This window comes from Gallus gallus, chromosome 2 (genome assembly GCF_016699485.2).
Source record: "Gallus gallus isolate bGalGal1 chromosome 2, bGalGal1.mat.broiler.GRCg7b, whole genome shotgun sequence".
Classification (NCBI taxonomy): Eukaryota; Metazoa; Chordata; class Aves; order Galliformes; family Phasianidae; genus Gallus; species Gallus gallus.
Window position 1 is genome coordinate 94299875 of NC_052533.1, and position 15389 is coordinate 94315263.

Sequence of the window (15389 nt, forward strand, 5' to 3'; positions counted from 1 at the left end):
TATCTTCTCCAGGGTGGGCACACTCTGCAGCACAGCAGGGAATGGTGGCACATGGGGGCTTCCTGCGTCAAGGAAACCCCAGGGGAGGCAGAGATCCCTTTGATGGCTCAGAGGGAGGCTGACAGGACTTGCATGGCACCAAGAGCACAGGAGTCACTGCCTACATGTACGGAGGTGACCCCAGGGAGGGCTGCAGCGAAGAGCAGGCATTAAGGAGAGTGCTGTCACTGCTCCTTCCAGCAGTGGTTGTAACCCACTCACAAGGAGCTCTGGTCATGGCTCCCACTTGGCAGAAAGCAATGTCCTCTCTGTCCTCTGGCCTATCCAGCCACAAGAATTGACACAGCTACCCAGACAGAGCTCCCAAGGGAACATGTGGCCATCCAAATCTCGGGCTGCAGAGTGTGCCTGAGCTGTCTGTCAGTGCCTGATGACAACATACACTAAAATGGGAGGAGCTGTTAACTTTCCTTGAGGGAAGAGAGACCTTGGAAAGAGACCTTGGTAAATTAGAGGGCTGTGCAATCACCAAACACTTAAAGTTTAACAAGTGCCGAGTTCTGCACCTGGGATGGAACAACCCTGAAACTATGTACAGACTGGGAGGTGAGAGGCTGGAGAGCAGCCCCAAGGGAGGGGGTCTGGGGGTTTTGGGTGATGGAAGTTGAATATGAATCAGCAGTGTGCCCTGACAGCCAAAAGTACAACCACAGCCTGGGGTGCATCAGGCCCAGAACTGCCATCGGGTGAGGGGTGGGACTGTCCTGCTCTGCTCTGTGGAGTGCTGCCTAACCTTAAGCACTGCATGCAATTTGAGTGCCACAGCATATGAAAGGCACAAAAGCATTAGAGAGAGTCTAAAGGAAGGCTACAAAGATGGTGGAGGGTCTAAAGAGCAAGATCTGTGAGGAGTGGCTGAGGTCCCTGGGTGTGCTCAGCACAGAGCAGAGGAGCTGAGGGGAGGCTTGATGGCGGCTGCAGCTCCTCGCAGGGAGTGGAAGGCAACACTGAGCTCTCTGAACTCTCTGGGAACAGCAACAGGGCCTGAGGAAATTGCATGGAGCTGTGTCAGGAGAGGGGCAGCTGGAAGTTAGGTACAGGTTCTTCATCAGAGGATGGTCCAGGGTGGTGCTCTAGAACAGGCTCCCCAGGTCATGGCCCCAAGCTGCCTGAGTTCAAGGAGTGTTTGAATAATGCTGTCAGACAAAGGGTTTGAATTTTGGATTTTCCTTCGTGGAGTCTGTGTTGGACTCAGTGATCCTTGTGGCTCCCTTCCAGGTTGGGATATTCTATGATTTGCTTGCACAGAACATGGCTGCTTGCTGATGTGGAAAAGATTTACTCTTCAGTAAGAGCCAAGGTGTTATCAAAAAACACTCTCTATATAAAGGCAAGCAGTTGTTTAAGCATGTAATGTAGTTCTTACTGAAGACAAATACAATTTTCCACTGGATAAAAAAGAAGGAATAGTCAGTTTAAGGTTATAAGAAAGTAAAAAGGGCTGTACTTGACCAAGGTGAAGGACTGTTTAACTTAGTGTGCTGCTTTCAGTAGTTGCCTTATGTGGACAATTAGAGGAGAATGGGATAGGGTAAAGTAGGATTGTTTGTCTGATCCCTTTCTCAGTCTCAAGACTGAGCTAGATGTGAATTTTATCTATTTAGCAAGTCTAAGTGGGTTTATTTTCCATTAGATTTTTCGGTCTTCTCTTGAGTCCATGTAAAATTTAGAATCTATCATGGCAGAGTCCAACAAGTTATTCCTTTCTTTAAATGCCATCTTTTAGTGTTTTTTTTTTTTTTTCCCCACCATGGCTCCTGTCACATCTTTTTCAAGCTGAAAAGTCTTCCTTTATTTAGTCCTTCTTTGCTTTGAAAGCATTACATTCCTGTAATGATCTTTGCTTCCCTTCTCTGGTTTTGTTTTGTTTTGTTTATTATTATCATACCTAAGGGGATGAGAGCTACGCATAATATTGAATATGTGGGCAAACACAGATTTTGATGGTAACATTATGTCTGTCTTTTGTATTCTGAATTAGTTTGCCTTTGGTGGTGGAAGCTAATGCTAATCACATGTCTAATCATGTTTTTAAGATATTTCCACAACTGAAAGTTTGCACTTTCTCTCTGATTCTCAGAGAGATTTTGAAGTTCTCTTTTCTGTTTAGCACAAAAGTGATATAAATATGATCATGTAAACTGTGTATTTTCAAGTGATAGGTAAATGCTTCAGACATTGCTTTACAAAGCAAGGCTTCTATTTACACAGAAGAATGGTCAGATAAACGCAGCAGTAGCACTTAGGAAAATTAAGCTTATTTTTTTTCTTAAAATAGAAACTTGCTTCTAGATTTCATTTAATCACAGAGAATGGATGAATCTTCAGGACAAAATAGCCACAGAATATCTAATAAGCTGATGCAAGTACTAACAGAGCAGTCTGTCTTTGTTTTGATGCAATTTAGGATTCAAAGTCAGTTGTATATTTCTGAATTTTTTAGCAAGCTTATTAAACTGCACAAGATGTTGCTTGTTATATTTGAAAGTAGAATCAACCTGGGATTTTGCATTGAATTGCACAAAAAAGCTACCAGAAGATTTAATTAACTCTTTAAATGCTCAACCGGCTGTTGTCATGCTTTTGGAATGTACAATATGTTGTGTTTTGAAGACTTTTATTTTCCCTCTCTCTTTATCTACTTATAGAAGAGCTTCTCACAGGTAAAATATTCCCAAAATTATGAAACATTGTCTATGAAAGCATGTATTTCTTTGCACATGTTTCTTGTGAAAGAAAGTTATCTGCTTAGGATGCTGAGCTGGAGCTTTCAGTGCTGTTCCCTGCATGACCCCTCTGATACACAGATGACAAAGTGGCATGATGTGGACCCCTCCCTTGTTCTTACACATCAGGCTCCTGTACCTCAAACAAACCAAACACTCTATCTACCACACAAGCAGGATATACAGTTCCTTGACTTACAAATTATCTAGGTCATTACAGCAGCTTATGTGTATTTGTCAACCTACAGTCTTCACTGAGAGTACTGAACTAGAAGATGTCATAGGATAAATCTGTGAGGTGGCTATCGAAATGGTGTAAAGACAAGAGTCATGCTTTGACTGATATTCATATAAGCAATCTCATATCATCTGAGTTGTTAATATAGCAAGCTCTCACATCACATTTTCTGTTACTTCAACTATGGTTTTGAACACAGTGACAAAACAAATCTGCTGTAAAACTGCACATGTGAAGATATAGCTGAGCTCCTGCCTAACAGAGAACAAGAGCTTTTGTTTCAAGTCTATATTGTTTTTCAGTCTGCAGGCAGTGGTGGAGGGGACTCTACCCTCTGCAGTGTAAGAACAGGAACAATGTAAGCAGCAAAGAGCTTCTTTTTCTAAAAGATACATGCCCTTTTGGTTACTCTCAAGAGGATTTGGGATTCAGTCAGGGCAGAGAAGAAATACTAGAAAACCCAGAAAAAATGTGGGATTGGAAAAAACTGAAAGGTCAAGAGAGGTGCTGTGTGGGTAGCACTCTCAGCAAACTCTGTGATTCTCTGCTTTATGCTTGGCACTGACCAGCTTTTCCCCCCACACAGATTGAAGTCTAGAGATGCCAGATTTCTACTGTGAAATTTCAGTCTATGGAGGATGTATGCCTATATCTGAAAGAATTATATCACTCCCAATATGGACCTTGTAGCATGAAAGTCTGGAGTAAGGATTGCTATCATAAGTGTCCCTTCACAGTATATTGGGAAGTATATTTTCAGAGTGAAAACAGCAGTAAGACAGCCATCTTCCAGGGTGTAATGAGTTTTCTCTGTGATGTAGTGAGAGAGAAAGGATGCATTTTTTAGTTACCAGGGATATTGAAAGAACATCATGTGTCTCCAGAGGTGATGGAAACAGTGGAATTGATTTGGGGGGAAATTAACTTGGGAGGAATGGAGAGAAAGAGAGAGAGAAGACAGTTAAAGCTCTTAAACTCAGGAGGAGGGAGGGATGCTGAAATGTGATATTTGCCATGAAGGTAAAAGCAACATCACATCTGACCTTTGCTTCATGAACACTGGAATATCTTTTTGGAGAAATGTAATGCCCCCTCTTTTATAGAGCTCCAGCCTTCCTAGTTGCTTTCTGCAGCAGTTTGCTGTCCCAGCAAGATCTTAGTGAGCCCCAAAGAACATAGGGTGCACTATGTCATCCAATGTCCTCCACACTCAATACATGTAAAAATCTGTGGGTACTTCTGGGTATGTCCCATAGGTCACAATCTCTCTACTTCCCAGCACCCTATTTATAAAAAATGCTGATTTTCCTCCATGTTATGCCTTCAAGCTCTTCAGAAATGGAGGCTGTCAGTGGATGCTCAATTTTCATTGGCAGTTCTAGAAGGTAGTATAAAAATCTGAGATAATTTATAATCTCCAGTAGGAGTAATCTGCTTAGTGAGCTGAAATGCAACATTAAAAAAAAAAGTATATAATTTTTACATTCTTCTAACATTTGTGAAATCATATAGTCTTACAGTTGAGAGCTGCTTTCTTCAGTATTCTGCACTGACTCATGTTTCATTCTGTAGCAGTCCCTATTTTGTTCATTTCAGAAAATTTAAATTCCCAAGGAGTTGTGTGAATTATTTTTAGGTCTGAAACGGTTGCCATACTAAATTGGGTAGAAAAAAATGAAATGTAATGTCGTGCTCTGAGCCAATTTCCTGCATTCATTTTAACCTATGCAGACTCAAAGCAGTGTAAGAGTTAACACTTTCTTACTGAAAAGTAGCTACCGATTGTCAGCATAGCATACAAACATGCCTCCTTTTTGGGTGGTTTTTTTTCAGAGTACTTGGTACACAATACCACGCGTGTCTTATGGACGAACCAGTTGATAAAAACAGACTTTAATAAAATTTAACATCAGAAATTCCTGTGATATTTTAACATTGAGTAATAGTTACCTTTTGTATTTGAATACGTTTTGAAGCTCCTTGTCAGAAGAATTGTCTTTGTCATCTGGACTGAGAGACGATTTTGAGAGTTTATGAAACTGTAGCAAATTAGAAGGTTTCTTTTTCTTTTCTTTTTCTTTTTCTTTCTTTCTTTCTTTCTTTTTTTTTCCCCCTCTCCAAAAACGATTTTGAATCAGGGCCAATTGATTATTAAATACTAGTGCATTATCATGTATGTGCAAATACATGATAGCTTCCTTAACACTTACTAATATTTCAAAGGTAGTCTTTTCTATATGCTTTCAAAATCTATTCTGGAACATATGGTCTCAAATATTTAAGAAAGACACATTATTTAAGTACTGTGTTACATTTCTGAACTCTTTCAGGAAAGTGTTATAACATGTACTGCTACGTATAAAGAATCATCACAGTAGCTTCAGTTGAATAACTGAATAGCAAAGTCAGCATTTCTCAAATGAGGATGCTTTTGATTTAAATAGCCCTCTTCTCCCATTTACAATCTTGAAAGAGACAGAATGATCACTACACTATGATATTTTTGTGTGTTTATCATTCACTGCCAATGTTGGAGGATCATTCTTCCTTGTCTGGTTGCACAAACCCAGTACTAAAAGATTTTGATCTGTTCTTCCTAGGAACATGAATTCAGTTACTGTAGATCTATTTGATTTTATATTCAGCATCAGGGTGATTTGGATAGGAAGCGAAAAACACTGCTGGGAAAGCTTTTGTGTATATTCTTAATGAGGAAAATAAGTGCTTATCTACTTTGCTTAATTGAGTTGGGATTATAATTGCTCAAGTTTTCATTCCTGACTGCTTTTGTAATGGAAACTGTGCTGTGTGTTTAGACTTCCTTTCCTTTACAGAGTTCATTATTCTAGTTTTATGATGGATTAACATTTTATATTTGCTCATCATATTACTTTAATAAGAAATACAAAGATGCTAGAATAAGATCTGCAGGCAGGACTATGAATGGATAAAAGAAAAGGATAGTTATTACCGAAAAAGGATATGTATATTGAAAGTAATAAGGTTGGCAACCAAAGTCAGAAGAATGTTTATCCTCTCAAAGGGTAACTGCTATGGTTTAATAGTAGATGGCACACAGAAAAGAACTAGTATAAAAAGTTTGCTGGATGTTTTTATTTCCTAGGGGAAAACACAGTAAAATAAAAATAAAAAATGACAGAGAAAGAAAGTTTAAAAAGTGCTTTAAAGGTATAAATGTACAACAAGGAAAATTGGAACAATTCAATTTAAACCGCTGTGTGACCTAAATGATTTCAGTTGACTTGTGACCTTCTAACAGAAGCCAAGCTTGGTTCATGGGCTTCCTATTTTGGGTAACACATATGTTTGACAAATAGCTGCATCTGGTACTTAGGAAAAAAAAAAAATGCTGCAGTGAATAGAAGTAGTGGGTTATACTTAAGTAGCGGTACTATAATTGCATTAAAAATGAATTAAGATGTCACAATGAATCCTATTATGAAATTATTTTGGGAAGCTATGAACTGATGAGCATGAAATGTGTCTGTATGTAGAACCAAATGAAATCTGAATTTAAAAGCTAAACTTTTTAGTTAAAGTTAATTGTTTAGCCATATCTTTATCTCTTTCCTCTCCTGTCTACCTATACAACTACATTCAATATAAAAAACTAAAGCCCAAATCCAGAGTTAAAAGTCCCCCCAGGTTATGAACTAACCAGTAGGTTCAGGGAAATAGGAGAAACCGTTACTTGAGGAAAAACTATTCTGTGAATGTCTAATAGCTATTGCTGTATCTTCTACTGAAACAGTTATTGGCTCTAATTGCTGCAGATGCTACACTAGGTGGGCGGAACACTTACAGGTTCCATAATGTTTGTTGCAGTGTTTCTTTGTTTCCTATTTTTAAAGACATTTGATACTTCCCTTTCCAATGTTAGATATTTCCCTTATTTATGGATTTTTCAAGTATTCAAAAGAAATAAATAATTCTCTCGGGACAGATATTTTCTTCAAACATATTTTATTGTGTTTCTTGGTCACACACAAGAGTGAAAGAGTAGTGTCTTTGGCACTTTTTTACCTAGAGTTTAGGAAGTTCACCTAGGAAAACCCAGGTAGAATGTAAAAGGTACAAAGGTCCAGTATGAGAATGATGTAATCTTTAGGTTTCACAAAATATGCATTGTCATTTTTAGTGAGCACTGGAATTAAAATCTTTAAAAGCTTTGAAGTCTATGTGTAAATTAACTTTTTTAAAAATTTATTTATTTTCTTCATTTTTTGATTACTACACAATGAAAAACCATTCTGAAAAATTAAATACTACACTTTTCTTATGCCTCAACACAGTGTTTTTGCATTGAATTTGGATGTAACTGATGCAGCTGTAAGTTGTATTTGATAAGGTTTTCACTATTAACTTTTAAAAACTATTATCTGTCGCTGACTACCCAGGTCATTAAGTAAGTATAAGTTTATCCGGATTTCCCCTGACATAATTCTTACTCCTTGCATTAACCAATAATGTTCACCTTAATACTTTAATCAATTATTTTACAGTTTTCCTTTGGAGCTGTTTATCAGAACAGTCACTCAAAAGACTTTGCATACTATGGTGTATTTAAAGTCACTCAAAAAACTTTGCATACTATGGTGGATTTCAGCTATCAGAAATTTGCCATCTGTGCCTTCTTTCCTTCTATAGTGTTCTAATGTTTTATATCCTCCCTTGTTCTATTTGACATAAAGAGGACTATTATTAAAATAGTTGATCATATTGATCATTGTTGATCAAGGATGTGATTCTTTACCTATGTTTTGATGTCATGAGAGCATGAAATGTTGCATGAAAATTTTACCTTATTCTATTCTTTGGTACCTTCGTACCAGTAAATCTCACATATCACCTCCATAAATATGTGTATCTCTCAGAATCTCAGGGCCATGAAAACCTTTGGAGCCAATGCTGTTATGTAGATTTACAGCAGCTATAAAAGGTAAAATCACCAACGTGACTATGAGTTAATTGATTAAAAGATCCTAACAATGAATCTTACTCATTTTTTTTTCTTGCATTGTAGGTTAACTGCAAATTATCTTGCACCTTTATTATTATTATTATTATTATTATTTTAATGCTTATTCACAAACTCTTTTCTTACTTTGCTGCGTTTTGTAATGGTTGTATTAGCAATGTGGATATATACAAGGGCTGCTCTGAAAGTAATGCCTCCTACTGTATTGTTGTGGCCTACAACGTCAGAGGCAGATGCTGGGGGTATGGCAGTAGATGTTGAACCTTCCCACCATTATTCTGTTACATTTTGTTGCTGTGTGGCAGATGGCAGCAGAGAGGCTGTCTGACAGAAAGGCATCTGACATGGAAGTGTGTATGTGACAGTGACACAGGTGCGTCACTGAATTCTTCTGTGTGGAAAAAAATGTCACCCACTGACATTCATTGATGCTTGCTGAGTGTTGATGGAGACCAACCAGTGGATGTGAGCACAGTGAGGTAGTGGATGGTGCATTTCATCAGTGGCAACAGTGATGTGAACATCAAGTCACTGACCTGGATAGCTCTGCAGATCTTTATGCTCTCGTTAGTCACAGGTAAGAATGCACAACTAATTATGTTGGTAAATAGTGTTTTGTAGCTCTAACTAACAAGAAGTGTATTTGGTCTATCAAATAATGCTTTTGTACTCTTTGTGTCTGTTGTAGTTTCCATAGAAATAAGTAGGAGGCATTGCTTTCCGAGCGACTTGCATATGAACTTGTAGTACTGGCTACTTCATCTAATCTTTTTGTTTGATATGAAAATTAGCTCCCCTAGACACATGATGCAGTGCAAATGATGTACTAATAGCTTGTAGATCAAATAGTTCATCTAAGGGAAATGGATTCCAATAAAAGCTCCACTTTATAATGCTGGGTGACAAATCCTTATTATAGGAGCCATCTCAATGGCTCATTGGCATTTTCCTAACTTAAAGTTTCCTCCAAGTAGTATTAACATTTGATGATTGAAATTGAAGGCCAATAAGCTGTACAGTGTATGTGCTTTGTAAAGTGAATTGGCCTTTTGGGAGTAGAAGAGCTGCAACTTCAGTGGTAACAATTACATTTTTATGGCCCAAGACAGAAATAAAATGTTGAAATGAGAAATTAATTCAAAAGCTTAGTAGGGAAATTATGAAAAACTTAGAATCTAAGCATGTAAAAATCATCATAATGTATTGGAATATCTGTTTATGAATGATCAGCTACATGGGAACCTGGAGTTATAAATGAGGTTATACATATACATATATATATGTCCCATTTTCCCAGTGACAATTATTGGCTAAAATATTTTTATATAAAAATATGTTATGTGGGTTCTACTTCCTTTTTGCATAGGTTATGTTTCACTCACTGCTTAAAGTAATAATTAAACATTTAACATTTCTTGAATTAAAGATCCCTCCAGTTGCTAGTTTAATGATGGATAGATAATGATAGATAATCATGATATGGATATGAAGAAGTATTAATTGGATACTGTGAGCTTCAGGGTAATTTACGATATGAGAAATGATACACCTGCTGTCAAAAGCAAGAGAAAGAATACACTGAAGAGAGGTGAAAATGGGCTCCTAGAAGAAATACTTAAAAAAAAAAAACCTCTGCAAATCTATACCATGACAATGCCTGAAAATTTATCAAAATCTCTGGTGGTCGGAGCTGACCAGTGTGCTCTTGTTTATTTTTCAGTGTGTTATGTTGCTGTTCATTTGAGTTCAAAAGAGTCTATGATGGCTGGCAGCAGCTGTTATTGTAGACAGGCCTGTAATATGCTGTGTAAATTTTATTAATAAAGACTTCCTTAAAGTCTTGAAGTTGTATTAAAAATTCCCAATCAACTCATTGCCTGTATGAATTAAATTCATTATTCTGGGGGTCCTTTTCGTTGAATTAAACATTTTATGTTCTAATACTTGCATTTGTATTTTCCTGTGCAGTGTGTTCATGTGCCATGTGCAGCACAAAAGACTTGTTTTTAAACAATTTAAAGCTTCCATTTTTTGAGAAACAAATCTATATGCAGGGATGCACATGTTGTGACATTCATTTGTGCAATCCTAGCTTTATATTTGTGCAGGAAAACCTTGAATGTATATAAGGTATGGCAGAAAATCTATCATTTTCTTGTCACAGATACACCATCCCTATTCAATGTGAAGCTAGTCAGGGTTTGGCACAAGCATATAAGAGCAAAAGAAACAGAGGATCTCTCATCCTGCTTAAAATACTAGAAAGTAAGAATGATAGCATTAGAGGAAGTTATTAGAGGTTTTACAGGAAGTAAAACAACTGTGGTGGTCTTACAGAAAGTTTATGTCAGAGCTCAAAACTAAAGACAGACAAAAATAACAACAGCACATTACACTTTGACATCACACCTGTATTAAAATCACAGAATCATGGAATCATTTCAGTTGGACGGGACCTTAAAAGAATAGCAAAGAAACATCTTTACGACTGACAAAATATGTCTTACTGATAGGTAGGAGGAGTTTGCTCCGTTTTTGTTTGTTTGTTTGTTTATTTGTTTGTTTTGTTCAGTGAGTAACTGCAATCCCTAATTAGCATTAATCAGACAGATAGCAATACTGTTTTCAGTGCATAGGCAACTCAGTTCTGCTTCAATCTTTTCAGACTCATAAATTGTGTGGGGAGCAGGGAAATTTGGTGTGGAAGTTCACTTTTAATGCTCAGAGTGCTTTCTCTCTCTTTTTAGAGGAGAACCATAGCAATAACTCAAAGTCATATATTGCTTCTGTCTTCTACTGGTCTATTTCTTGTGCTTTCCTGAGGGGGAGAAGGAAAACAAAACAAAACAAAACAAACAAACAAACAAAAAAAAACCACTGATTGTTCAAATATTTTCTACCAGGAAGACAACTGTGGGCAGTTTAAAGAGTCCCTATAAGTGATTTATCTTTAATTTTGTGAATTGATAGTTCTTTTTATTTGAAAGAACAAAGCAACATGTTGATAGCTGCTGAAAGCTGGGAACTAGGGTTGAAAATTGCCAATTCAAAAGGAGCCAATCTAGTAATTCAGGAGGAAGTTGATCTGGGTTTTCCAACAGTTAAGCTGGAGCTAGTTTTGTGGGCAACTCTCCATCTTAATTGGTTCTTATTTTGCATACAACTGAGAGGTGGAGGGGCAAGAGAGAGGAGAGTGAAGTAGTAGCATCCCTGAGCTATAGACTGAAAATAATAAACCAAAACAAATAAACAACAAAAACCCAGAACAGGATTTATTTGGCATTGCATCCTTAATAGGAAACTGTTATCATTGTGGTGTTTTATTTGTATATTTATTCTTTTTTAATTCACCATTTAAAAAAATCTTTTAAAAAGTTTGCATTTTGTTTATAAATATGTTTCAGCAAATTGCTTCCTTCTAATCTACATTACGAATTTTCAGTGTTAAAACAGGTCAAAGTGCATTAGATGTTTTTTGCACAATGTAATGAAATATGACTTACATAATAGTTAGCAATTTAGGCATCCAGCAAAGTTTGATTTAGGGGTAACAGTAGCAGAAAGGCAGGAGGAAAATAGCATAATTGAAGTCTTTAAAATGATAACTATGGCCACTCTCAGGTGCAGCATGAAGTGCTGGCTCCCTCTGACATGCACATGCTATGCCACTTGGGTGGAACCAAATTACCTGACTTTGAAATGTATGGTCCTTTTAGGTTTTGGCTCCTAACTGGAAGTTAAGTGATAGAAATCCATTATGTTTCATGGGCCCAGTTCCTCTTCTATCTCTTGCTCAGAGAAGTGCTCTTCATCCTAATCACCCTTTCATTTGTGGCTTTGGGAGGAATGATTGAAAGCTTTTTTTGTTTGTTTGTTTGTTTGTTTGTTTTTCCCCTTCCTTTTTTGCTGTTTTAAATCACAAGATGGCAAATCTTCAGAATCAAATTTTGATTTCACTGGAAGTTATGATGACCTTGTATTGATGCTCTCTGCCAGCTTTCCCTCAGAACAGCAGCAGGGAATTTATATTTATTTATTTAAATGAGGGGAGGAGATGTTTTTTTTTTTTTCTTGTCTCATTTTACTTTTTTCTTTGGTGATTTCATCTTGGTCTGCACCTGTTCCTGTAGTTCGGTAGCCCTCAAGAAACAATACCACCCTGCACTTGAAATCACTTCCTAGACACTGAAGAAGTTATCCTAGTTGTGATCGAATGGGTTTACATTACCACGTGAATTGACTGTGAACAGGTTTCACAACCAGCCTAATCAGTTCATTACTGAGCTTGACTAAAGTGCTTTTCCACTCTGACTGAAACAAAAATACTTCTGAAGCATGCAGATATACTCTTGCCTGTCTTTGCTAGCTATGTGTACTCTGTGCCGCACTTTAGATAGCTGGCAGTGATCCCAGCCTGCTGCCTTCCAGAGATCCTCTGCTACTACAATCCAGGTTCATGGCCACCTAAATTTTACATGTTCATTAAATAATGTAAGAATAAGGAATACACAAACATACATGGCCAGGCACAGAACCTTTAAAAAACAAAACATTTCCTGTGGGAGTTTAACTTGTAAGGCTTTTCAGCAAATGGAGATGGAAAGTAAAACAGGTATTGTAGAAAAAAAATTGAAGGGAAATGAACATTTTTGTTTTTCTTTGCTTTCTAGGCTGGCATGTCACACAGAAGATCAATCTCTTATGACAGATAAATAAACATACATGGGCTGCTCTGAAAGTAATGCCTCCTATTTTATTATGTTGGTTCACAACGTCAGAGGCAGATGGTGGTGGTATCCCAGTAGAGGTTGAACCTTTCTGCCTGTATTCCATTGCATTTTGTTGCCATGCAACAGATAGCAGCAGAGAGGCAGTCTGACAAAAGGGCATCTGAAGTGCATCTGAAGCAAAGGGGTGTGACTGAATTCCTCCATTTGGAAAAATGGCACCCATTGACATTTGTCAATGTTTGCTGAATGTTGATGGAGACCAACCAGTGGATGTGAGCACAGTGAAGTTGTGTGTGGTGCATTTCAGCAGTGGCGACAGTGGCAGAAGGTCACCTCTGCTGGTGCAAATTTTTACGAGAACAACGTGCAGGCTTTTGTTCATTGCTGGTGAAAATGCATAGCTAATGGTGGTGACTGTGTTGAAAAACAGTGTTTCGTAGCTGAGAATTTGTTTTATCAAATAGTATTATTGTGCTCTTTGTATCTGTTGTAGTTTTCATGGAAAGGAGGCATTAATTTTGAAGCAACCTACGTGTGTGTGTTTGTGTATATATATGCTTGTTGTATACATATAGATATATTCTTATAGTGGGATAATATTACAGTATGAATTGTTAATCAAATGACACTGTCTCAATATTAAGCCTAGCCTTGGCTCATCGTAGATAGCGGAGGATAGATTACTTCTGTGCTTTCAGTTCCCCTAATTTTGTACTGCTACAGCAGTAATGAACATATCACAAACAACTGACAGTATTCAGAAAATAAGTAAGTAGTTTTGGAAGTGCTTATGAATGATGTTAATGGAAATTAGCTTGTATTAGAAGAATAGTGCTGAATCCAGAAAACTCCATTAGTGAATTTGCCCACATGGAAACACTGCTGGAGTTTCTGGTCAAGTACAGTGATTTGGATAGTCAGCAACACTAAATAATACAATTGCAGATTATAAAATAGACAACAATTTCTCATTCCTTATTTCTCATAACAGTATCAACCTGTGATTTGTTACATAGCATATAGAAATTTAATGCAATAGTAGAAGTACATTTCATATTTATTAATATCACAATTCTACTATAATCAATGTTATCCTAAGTATGTATGATTTGATGGCTTCATATTTTCATAATATTGAGGCACTAAATATGACGCCTCTGTCTTGGTAGCAGTGTTTCATGTTGCAAAAGCCTTTTATCTCTACTACTCTACTCTAATATTTGAGAGTATAATACACTTAGGCTTTTTCAAAACAAAACAACAAATGGCATGCTTTCATTTTTACTGTATTCATTTATCTCTTGTATTTCTGTTGTGAAAAGAATTTTTATTTTCACTAGAAAATAAGAAATAACTTTTTATTAGAAACTTTTGTAACATTGAAATATTGCAGAAAAACTAAAGGAAGGACTCTTCAGTCACTATGAATAACATTTTAAGCACTAAGTAGATACTGTGATTTTTTAAACCATTTTCATAATAAACTTTCCCTTACATTTTCAAAACAAAGCAAGATTGAATATGGTTAGAATTTTATCATAAGAATAGAAATTGCCAGACTTATCAAGAAAGTTAATATAGATGAGTACTTAATATGCTGGAGAAAAAAATACTTTGCAATTAAAAGCAAGAAATAATTAAAAGGACAGACCATTAGACTTACTGGTGTTCAAGGCCAGGTTGGATGGGGGCCAGGACAGCCTGATTTAGTGGCTGGAAACCCTGTCCATGGCAGAGAATTTGGAATTGGATGACCTTTATGGTCTCTTCCAACCCAAGCCATCCTATGATTCTATGAGTCATATTTATACTCTGTACAAATTAATTTTAGAAGTATGTAACTCATTTTTTCTTCCTGTTCTTTCACAGAATGAGATAAAAAATGCGGAGTTCAACTGTCCAAACTCGCTGGACTAATTTCTAGGTAGAAATTTGGATTCCATGTGCAAGTATGTTACTATACTTATGTAGTTGTTACTATTTTGCACTTCATGACTACTGTACATACTGTAAGGTTTATACAATTAAAAAATTAGAGCACATTAGCTTTTGTTAAATAGTTTCAGTAGTTTTGACAGAATTATCTCAGTTGTTAGTAGAGTATAACTTTTCTCAGCATCTCAGCAGAATGAGATTTTTTTATTTTTTTTTTTAAATCATAACCTGTGTTATTGAGTTTCCGAAAGGAGGATTCTTTCCTTATACATTAAACAACATAGCAACATAGATGCTAGAATAAAAAAAGTCCTGGTAATTTGTGAAGAAATAACTATAAATTTGCCAAATTTTTCTAGTGGTTTTTACAGATTATTTTGAGAAAAAAATATGTGTATGTAGTATTTATATAGTATACACTATATACTGTATGATAGACTATATACATATGGTAGAGATAAGCTTAATATGTTTGCAAATATATAATATAAATTAATTCCAAAAGGGCTTTTTTAATTTTTTTTTTACTTTTGTGGAAGTGAGAATAGGAACTTTTTTCTCCCAGGTAACACTGATAGGACAAGAGAGAATGGCTTTAAGCTGTGCCAGGGGAGGTTCAGGCAGGATATTTGGAAAAATATTATTCTAAGAAACAGAGGTGAGGCATTGGAACAGGCTGCCCAGGACTAGATGATCTTAGT